We start from the raw sequence: 10,034 nt of genomic DNA, 5'->3' as shown, positions 1-10,034 counted from the left end.
ACTCTTCCTTAAATAGTCACTCAAAGTATACCTCCCACCTCAGGGTCACTGCAACTGCTGTTTCCCCCACCTGAAATCTTCTTCTTTATACTGAGTTCATATCTCAGCTCAGATGTCACCACCTCTGAGGGACCCTTCTTGACCACTCCTTTTAAATATCTTCCCTCCATCCTTCATATCCCTTACTCTGCTCATTGCACCTGACATTCATATTTATTCATTATCTAGTTCACTCACCTAGAACCTTTGGTACATAAGAAAAAAAACACGTTATGTTTGTTCACTGCTGCATTTATTCCCAGAGCTTTCAGTCATGCATTGCAAGTGCTCAAAAAAAGTATTTATTGAAAGAAAGATAGGAGAAAGGAAAAAATAAAGGAAGGGAGGAAAGAAAAAATGAAAGAAGAAACTATTAATATTCTCTTTTTCATAGATGAGGACTCAGAGAGGTTAAATAACTTCCTTAAGGTCACACAGCTAATTAAATGGCAAAACAGAGATCTAAGACTTCTGTTCTTAACCAGTACATAGTTTTATCACTCTACATCACCTCACACACACTTGAGCATTGGAAAGTTTATTTGCAATATTGTATGACTTTAAAAACAAAAGAGGCCTGTGTAACTGTCATTTATAGGTCTCTTTTTTAAAAAAAAGAAAACACAGAAAAAAATAAAAAAACAATACCCATTCTGGGTGAAAACGCAAATGAAGTTTGACTACCACAGTTTTCTCTGGTTTAGTACCTTATTTTAATCCCTTCTTACATATACACTCAAAGGGCACAGAAGAATCCTTTTGACATAGGGCAGTCATTGTAAATGCCTGGGCATGAGGGTCAATGAGAAGGCCATAATCCAGGCATCTTCTCAGAATGCTGACCTGTTCCTTTTATTTCTTCAATGTAACATAATCCTTTAGACATGCAATTTGTTGGTCAACTGTAAGGTGGTTGGGAAATTGAAGGCTGGATATTATTCTTTTTCACTTTTTTCAGTTTATAGTAAACAGAACGTGAAATACAATATCCAAGATACATAAACTAGAGAGCACAAATGCTTAAAAACCCTTTGTGAGCATCTGGTCTACCCCCTCATTTTCTAGATGAAAAATACAAGTCCCTGGGAGATGAATTTCTACATATATAATAATTACGTTTGACATTGCTTTCAAATTTAGCATGGAGATATGCCAAATGAACCAAAAAGCCAAGAAGATATAGCCAAAAAATTCCATATGTTTCCTCAGGAACTCAGAGAATCATGACATCAGTTTTCTTCTCAAGTGTCTAAAGTCAAAGTCTCACTAAAAATTATCTCACACCTCAACAGGGAATAAATCTGTGGGACAGTTAACCTCACAGTAGCCAAACATCAGTACTTTTTGTGTATCCTAGACCACATTTAATTCAACCCACTAATCTTTGATAAGCTGACCATACACTACAGATAGGAAGTTGTGGTCTTAAATCGGCAAGAACTCAAGTCTAAGGGTGGTCTGTGTGACTGTACTGAGATCCTCTGCACAGGGCGCTTATTAGCTTAGATGACCGGAGACAAGTCTAAATCATTTTTTTCTTTTCTTCTTCTTGTTTTTTTCTCTGTATTCCATTGTTGTTTTATGTCCAACTAGTCCTTCTTTTCTTCCTTCCTGATAGTAAAATAAATACATGTTTTAAAACAAACAGACAAAAATCTAGATAGAACAGTTAAGTGTCAATATTACATCTGTATTCTAACCATTAGTAACATTTCCAAGTGTGGTACTTAAAAATCCATTAATTGAGCCTGACCAGGTGGTGGTGCAGTGAATAAAGCGTCGGCCTGGGATGCTGAGGACCCAGGTTCTAAGCCCCGAGGTCGCCACTTGAGCACGGGCTCACCAGCTTGAGCGAGGAGTTGCTGGCTTGAGCGTGGGGTCATGTCTATGACTCCATGGTCACTGGTCTTGACCTCAAAGGTCGCTGGCTTGAGCCCAAAGGTCACTAACTTGAAGCCCAAAGTCGCTGGCTTGAGCCTAAGATCACTGGTTTGAGCAAGGGGTCACTCACTCTGCTGTAGCCCCCCTGGTCAAGGCACAGATGAGAAAACAATCAATGAACAACTAAGGTGCTGCAACGAAGAATTGATGCTTCTTATCTTTCTCCCTTCCTGTATGTCTGTCCCTACCTGTCCCTCTGTCCCTCTCTCTCTCTCACTTAAAAAAAAAATCCATTAATTGAGAACACAAGATTATTTGTGAGAAATTGGGAACATGAGATTTGACATCGTCCGTGAGAATGTCCTCCACAACATCCTAGAGCCCACACTGAGAAAGTATCTTAGTGTAGCTGAGTCCATGGTGAGAAAATTTTGGAATTGAAATTCTGAAAGTACACTTCATCAGAATGTCACCCTGAGATTAAAATCATGGTGAGGGCAAGACAAAAGTTGAGGCCATGGTACGCGTGTCATGGGAAAGTTCCTTGGTGCTTTGAAACCTGGCTATCTGCAGTGGTGGGATTCAGCCAGTTGCACCAGCTCGACAGAACCAATACCTAATTTTTTGTTGAATTCAGTGAACCAGTTGTTAAAATGGCACTTGTAATCAGCGTTCTCTCTAAGGTGGGCGCCTGGGCAGCCGCCCAATGTGGAGATTACAAATTTACATTCCTTACTCTTTTTTAACGTTCATCTGTGCAACAGTGTATTCTAAGTGCCCATAGTAATGTTCACTCCATCTATAGGTGGAAAAAATTGCAAGTGAGTGCACCAATCAAGAAGTAATATGGAAATATCTTAAATAACAGTTTTATTGTTTTTTGTCAGGTATTATTTAATATTTTTTCATTAATATTTTAGAACTGTTTCTTATAACATAATCTAGTTTTCTGTTCCTCTTTTATTGTTCTTATTTAAGTATTAAATGCATGAAATAATAAACTACCTTTCAGTATATCGTTTTGTAATGCTTAAAACGGTCAGTAGGGCAGAGAACCAGTTGTTAAATTACTTGAATCCCACCACTGGCTATCTGGGTTAGAATCCTGTCTCTGTTATTTTAAGCAAGCAGGTTAGTCAAACTTCAGAGCCTCCTCTATAAAAATGGAGATAAAGCCTGCGCAGTGGTGGTACAGTAGATAGAGCGTTGACCTGGGACATTGAGGTCCCAGGTTTGAAACCCTGAACTTGTGGGATGAGCTTGAGCACAGGTTTGCTAGCTTCAGCAAGGGGTCACTGGATTGGCTAGAGCCCCTACCCCCGGTCAAAGGCATATGTGAGAAGCAATAAATGAACAACTAAAAGTGCCACAACTATGAGTTGATGCTTCTCATCTCTCTCTCTTCCTGCTTCTCACCCCTCTTTCAGTAAAAAAAAAAAAAATGGAGATAAAGATTCTTCTCTGTAGGAAGATGATGTGGATCTTATAAGATGGGCTTAAAAAGAAAATGTCTTAGCACAGAGCCAGGCACATAGTATATCCTCACTCAGCATAAGCCACTCTTGTATAATGGCTTCCAGTGCGGTGCCATGGCAACCAGAACTAAAGAAGGAGTCAAAAAAAGTGGGCTCCCTGCTCTGAATCACCCACATTTACTGGGGCCCTGCTGGAAACTTCATGATAGGTTATTTCTGGAACCCAGACTGGGACAAGGCACATCTGCCTACTGCTCTGGGCTTGGAAAGTTAGGACAACGGCTGTCGGTGCAAAAGACATTTCTGGGGGATGCCCTCACCCAGATCACCCCTTCCCTCATTCCAGCATGCTGTCCAAGTGAAATGTGATGAGGACGAGGAGGCTGCACCACCAGAGGAGCAGGAGGAATAGAGGCTGCAGAGAGACAGTCTGAAGCTTAAGGAGGCAGTGTGGAGACAGGGAAGCGACTCCCACCTCCATCGCCCTGCTGTTGGGGCAGGAAAGGAAAACAAGTGAGTGCTGGTTCCTATGACAGGAAAGGGAACTCCCCAAGCAGGAGCCCTGGGAGAATCAGCTTAGGAAATTGTGCAGGGCTTAATTTGTTAAACTGTTGGAAGAATAAAGACTCTGGGAAAGGATTTCCAGGTACCTTGGGAGGAGGTACAGTGGGAGGCACATCCTCAGCAGGGAGAGATTCAAACAAATCCGCTTCTCTGTCTGTTTTTCAGTGGGAAGGAAAAACACACTCACCCTCTCCTCCATAATAAGAGGTTTGGTCTGTGCCTCTCTTTGACTTCTTCACAAACAACCACAGGGAGCAGACAGACTTCTCATATTACTCTTGACCTTGGGAGTTGACCCGTAGAAATGCGCTCTACTTCAAGTTCTGAGAAAAACAAAAACAAAATAAAAACCAACAACCTCTTGTGAAAGATGGTTTATTTCCTCTGGGGCCCCTGTTTTCTCCTCACTAATCCACTGCCACTCCCCTGTTAAGATAACTTTAATAAACACACCCACACACATACCACACACACACACACACACACACACACACACACACACACACACACACACACACATCAGATCATCCTTCTTCTAATTAAAAACCTTCACTGCTGTCCTACTGTTCCAAGATTAAAATTCAAACAGCAAACTGTGTATGATAATGCCGCACATGAGCCAGGCCTGCCCACCTCTCAGACCTCATTTCTTACAACTCTCTGGCTGTTCCTTACGTTCTAGATACCCTGGCCTCACTCTTCTTCCAGGCTTGTTCCCACTTAAGGCCTTTGCACCGGTTGTTCTCTGAGTTCAAAACGCTCTCCCCCATGATTTCTGCATGGCTTAATCCTTATTGCCTTTCACGTCCCACTCAAATGCCACTTTCTCAAGGAGACCTTGTCCATTCACCCAGCCTGAAGTAGCCCCTCCATCACTCATCAGTATGTATCACTTTCTGGCATTTTTCCTGTGTACTTGTGTTGTCACTCCTACAGGGACATAAGCTCCATGATCACAAGGCTTAGCTGTCCTGTTCACCACTGTGTCCACAGAGTCTAAAGTCTACCTAAGACGTAGCAGAGCCCAATACCTACTTGTAGAAGCTCATACCTCCCTACTCCTTCCCCCATTGTCATCTTTGATGACTTGATCACCTACTTTGATGAAACCTAATTCCTCCTCGCTTCCCCACTATACCACCCAGATACCAGCAGAGCCATAGTTTAGCCTCCATCATTATACTCTGTAGCTCCCACTCAAACATCTCCAGCTTGGGACCACTCTTTTCTCTTCAAACCTTTATACCAGGGGTCCCCAAACTTTTTACACAGGGGGCCAGTTCACTGTCCCTCAGACTGTTGGAGGGCCGGACTATAAAAAAAACTATGAACAAATCCCTATGCACACTGCACATATCTTATTTTAAAGTAAAAAAACAGTCCCTGGCCAGTTGGCCCAGTGGTAGAGTATCGGCATGGTGTGCAGGAGTCCCGGGTTCGATTCCTGGCCGGGGCACACAGGAGAAGCGCCCATCTGCTTCTCCACCCCTCCCCCTCTCCTTCCTCTCTGTCTCTCTCTTCCCCTCCCACAGCCAAGGCTCCATTGGAGCAAAGTTGGCCCAGGCACTGAAGATGGCTCTGTGGCCTCTGCCTCAGGCGCTAGAATGGCCCTGGTCACAACAGAGCAATACCCTAGATGGGCAGAGCATCGCCCCCTGGTGGGCATGCTGGGTGGATCCCGGTCGGGCGCATGCAGGAGTCTGTCTGACTGCCTCCCCGTTTCCAACTTCAGAAAAATACAAAAAAAAAAGTAAAAAAACAAAACGGGAACAAATACAATATTTAAAATAAAGAACAAGTAAATTTAAATCAACAAACTGACCATATTTCAATGGGAACTATGGGCCTGCTTTGGGCTAATGAGATGGTCAATATGCTCCTCTCACTGACTACCAGTGAAAGAGGTGCCCCTTCGGGAAGTGTGCGGTGGGGGTGGATAAACGGCCTCAGGGTGCCGCATGCGGCCCGCGGGGGCCATAGTTTGGAGACCCCTGCTTTATACCTTCAAAGCCTCCTTTGCCCCACCCCCAGTAAGGTAGGCAATCCAATTACTCAACCTTTCATAAGTGCCCAAGCCCGTTAGCTTCCTTTCAACTTGACTCCTGCACAGATTTTTGGCATCGTGGCTAAGAACACGGGGTTGCTATCACACCAGTGACTAGGATTTAAGGTGTTTTCCTGAGGATTAAATTACTTCAGCACTGTGCCCGGCACATTAAAAACACTGACACATTTTTATCCAGTCTCATTACTCTGTTATAATTAAAGTTTCTTCTTTGCCTTTGCCCCCTGCCCTTTCTTCTCTCCGTCCTCTCTCACTCCCATTTGATTAGTTTTTACTCGCCTTGGTTCATTTATATGAGAGGAAGTTGGAATTTTGCCAGGTCTTCTTGGTGGTGGAACGGAGTTCTGACTGGATAGAACCAGCTCAGAGCAAGCTGGAGAGGAGCTGAGAGCTTTGCTGGCTGCCTGGGAACCTTACACACCAGCTTATGGGCTTTGGGCTCTGACTGTCTGCTGTCTACTGGTGGGCGTCTAAAGCTCTGGTGGGTAGGGAACAGAGGCCGCCTGAGCTGGGTGGGTTTGAGTGATAGTCACCGTGTTTTTATTTATTAGATGCTTAAGAAGTCAGTTTTTATCATTGGGGTCATCAGCTCAGAGTTTACTATAAGCCCTTAATTATTTTAGTCTTTCTCATTCAAGGTCTCAGGCATCCAGAGAAGCAATCCCTGGAAGGGATTGAGAGTGAGTCCTGGCCTGGTTCCTGGTGGAAGAGGGGTGGAGTGAGTGCAAACAGAGGAGGCTGCCTCGGTCCTCTGACTACGGTTCTGTGACCCACACAGACTGAAATTATGAGACCCTTTCCTTGCCGCTCCTCAGATATATCTCAGAATCCAGTCGTGGGGAATTTTTATTTGAGGAAGTCCAGTTTACTTCAGGGTGATGAATGCCAATCACCTATCAGATTCTCAAATATTTGCTGGAAAACTTTGTGAATGACTAAATAAAGGAACTCAGAAATGGGTATGACTAGAGCCCCTGCTGCTGTGAGAGATGGGCAGGTCCTGAACAACCAGGGTAACTTTATATAGTCACTGTGCCAGATACTGTACTAGATGCTGGGGATAAAGGGTAAGCAAGGCAGGCCCTGTCCCTGCCCTCCTAGGGCCCAAAGTCAGCATGTACAGGTGAGGATGACAGTGTGACAGGTGCTACTGCCAGAGGGAAAGGACAAGGTCACTGATCTGGAAGCACATAGGAGAGGACACTTAACCCAGACCTGAAGCACCAGGCTTGGAAAAGACTTCTTGGCGGGTGGACAACATGATGCCCCAGGTGAGGCTTGAAGGGTGAACGAGTCAGCCAGGAGTCAGGAGGGCAGGAAAGGTTCAAGGAAAGTATTTCAGGCAAAGCCAAGGGCATGCGCAAAAGGGAGAAGATGGGAGAGGACATGGTGCTCTGCGGGAGGAACAGTTGGGCAGGGCTCCCCTGCCAGAGGTTCTAATTTAATTGGTCTTGGAGAGAGCCCAGCCTTGGGTCTATTTTAAAAGCTTCCCAGGTGACTTTAACGTGTAGCCAGGGCTGATAGCCACTGGACCAGAACATGGGATAAAAGGGAGGGCATGGTGAGAGGTAAGGCTAGAGAGGTGGGCGTGGCCAGATCATGCAGGACCTGGAAGACCGTGTCAAGGAGCTTGAGTTCTCTCCCCTGAGCACTGGGAAGCTCAGGGAAGAGCTTTAAACATTTAAGCAAGGAAACAAGTGGCATGCTTAGACTTGCAGGCTTCAGAACATCTCTGTTGCGGAACATGGATTAGAAGGGAGCAGGAATAGAAGTAAGAAAACCAGTTGTGAGGCTCTTGCAATAAGTCAGGCAAAAAAAGATAATCACCACCTGAATTAGGTGAGTGGCAGCAGAAACGGAGAGAAGTAGATGAATTGTGGAGATATTTAGAAAGTAGAACTGCTAGGGCTTGAGGAAAGATTGACAGTGGGAAGGACATGTCAAGGGCCATCCCTTTGTTTTGGAGTTTTAGACAGTTGGGTGGATGGAGTGTCACTAAGACAGGGCTTCCTGGCAGTAGAGGTGGTGCACCGGGAGAGGAGCAGCTGGTTTGTGAATGCATGGGTGAGAACCTCAGCCTGGCACCTGTCGAGTTTGGGGTGCCAGCGGGATATTTAAGGGAGATGAGCGGTAAACAGATGGTAGCTTAAACCTCAGGTAAAACATCTAGGTTGAAGACAGCGATTTAGAAGTCGTTAAGAATGAAGGAGATCGCACAGGGGAGAGAGTGAGGAGTGCTAAGAGGAAAATTTATTCACAGAATTTTTGGAAGAAGTTTTCTTCCTCCAGTTGGGCAGGCCTAAACCCATTGAGGGCAATTAGGCTAAGTGGCGATACGACTTAGCTAGCTAGTCCTCCTCAAACATGTGCACAGTCCGTATGAACTCCCGCTACAGACCTATATGCAGCCTGCTGCTGTCAGTGCAATTGGATCAAGCTGATTTGCAATGAGAAGTGGCTGGCAGTTGTGCCTTGCACCTATGGAGCTTGGCTGCAGGAAGCAGTTCTAAATTCCAGGCTCTGCTCAGCAGTTTCTAAATACAGCGGTAGTTATGTGTTAGACATCTGAGGCACTTTAAAGAAAGTAAGCCTGAATCATCTAAGAATGGGAATATTTGACAGCCAACTTGTTACACAGGTCCTAGGAAAAAATTGCTGTGGAGAGGGAAAGGGTGGATAGGCAACTGGAAATGCTTTTTGTTCTAGGTTTTGGGCAATTATGATTCTATTCTGGGGTTTCAGCAGGCATGGATCTAAATGCCTAGTCATGCCCTCGGATTCCAGAATCAACCTTTGTTATAATGTAAATGATAACAACAAAGCACTTTGACATTTGCAGTTTACTCCCAACAACAGCCTATAAAGTAAGTAAGGCAAATGTTGGCCGCATTTTAAAGATGAGAAAACTGAGACTGGAGCTAATTAACTTGCCCATGTTGCAGAAAATATAAAGGGGGCCGAGGAGCTAATACTCCAAATCTACTCCAAACTCCCAACTCCCTCCAATGTTCTACATCTTTTAAAAGTGCCTTTTTTTTTTTACAGGGACAAAGAGAGAGTCAGAGAGAGGGATAGATAGGGACAGACAGGAACAAAGAGAGATGAGAAGCATCAATCATTAGTTTTTTGTTGTGACACCTTAGTTGTTCATTGATTGCTTTCTCATATGTGCCTTGACCATGGGCCTTCAGCAGACCGAGTAACCCCTTGCTTGAGCCAATTACCTTGGGTCCAAGCTGGTGAGCTTTTGCTCAAACCAGATGAGCCCGCACTCAAACTGGTGACCTTGGGGTCTCGAACCTGGGTCCTCCCGCATCCCAGTCCGACACTCAATCCACTGCACCACCGCCTGGTCAGGCTTAAAAGTGCCTTTTGAACCCACTCCAGAGAAGAGGGGATGGGAAGAGGATTTGGGAAGAAGCTTAGCAGGTACCTGTGATTACTGTGTTTGTGGCTTTTTCTTGGCTCTTTATCTCATCTCAGCATAAATTGCACATGCCCACTACCAAAAAGTTTAAAGAAAGTAGTTATAAGTGGGAAGCAGCGTCAGGGAACCCAATTCCAGATGAATTATTGACCCTAAGGACTGGAAGGGTGATCTACTATAACTCCTAAATTTACAGATGGGAGACAGTGAGGGCACTAGGGAACTGTAATTCAGGCATGCTCACCTGGCCAACTGTGGCAAATAGGAGACCAGATCCTAGCCTGCTGATGTACACCCAAATGACAGTGTAAAGTCACCTTAGACTCAGAACACAGAAACAAAATCAAAATTAGCTGGGGAATAAAGATCTGGCCTAAACAAAACAGCACACACTCTGCTACCATTCCCCTTTTCTTTTGGATACATTTTCATAGAACTCTAATTGAGAAAGTTAATTAGGAAAATTATTACCCTCTTCCTCTTGTCTTTTACTAAAGTCATGGGAGGAGGTAGGTAGAAGTGCCTAGAAGGTAGAGTGGGTAGATTTGGGAAGTTGCTTTGTAAGATTCAGGTTGGTGACAAT

At 44.5% G+C, this 10,034-nt stretch overlaps 1 long non-coding RNA gene across 1 annotated transcript in view; it reads right to left on the bottom strand.

The window, feature by feature from the left end:
* Positions 1-434: 434 nt before the first annotated feature.
* Positions 435-10,034, bottom strand: part of LOC136400237 (uncharacterized) — a 40,802-nt gene continuing 31,202 nt past the window's right edge. Inside the window, exons 3-4 of the long non-coding RNA XR_010750269.1 lie at positions 4,147-4,282; positions 435-1,650 (exon numbers count right to left, since the gene is read on the bottom strand). This is a non-coding gene — a long non-coding RNA (uncharacterized lncRNA). The remainder of the gene's footprint in view (positions 1,651-4,146; positions 4,283-10,034) is intronic.

This window comes from Saccopteryx leptura, chromosome 3, assembly GCF_036850995.1.
Source record: "Saccopteryx leptura isolate mSacLep1 chromosome 3, mSacLep1_pri_phased_curated, whole genome shotgun sequence".
NCBI classification, from domain to species: Eukaryota; Metazoa; Chordata; class Mammalia; order Chiroptera; family Emballonuridae; genus Saccopteryx; species Saccopteryx leptura.
Note: the sequence above shows the minus strand (reverse complement) of the source record. Positions and strands in the feature narration are given on the sequence as shown.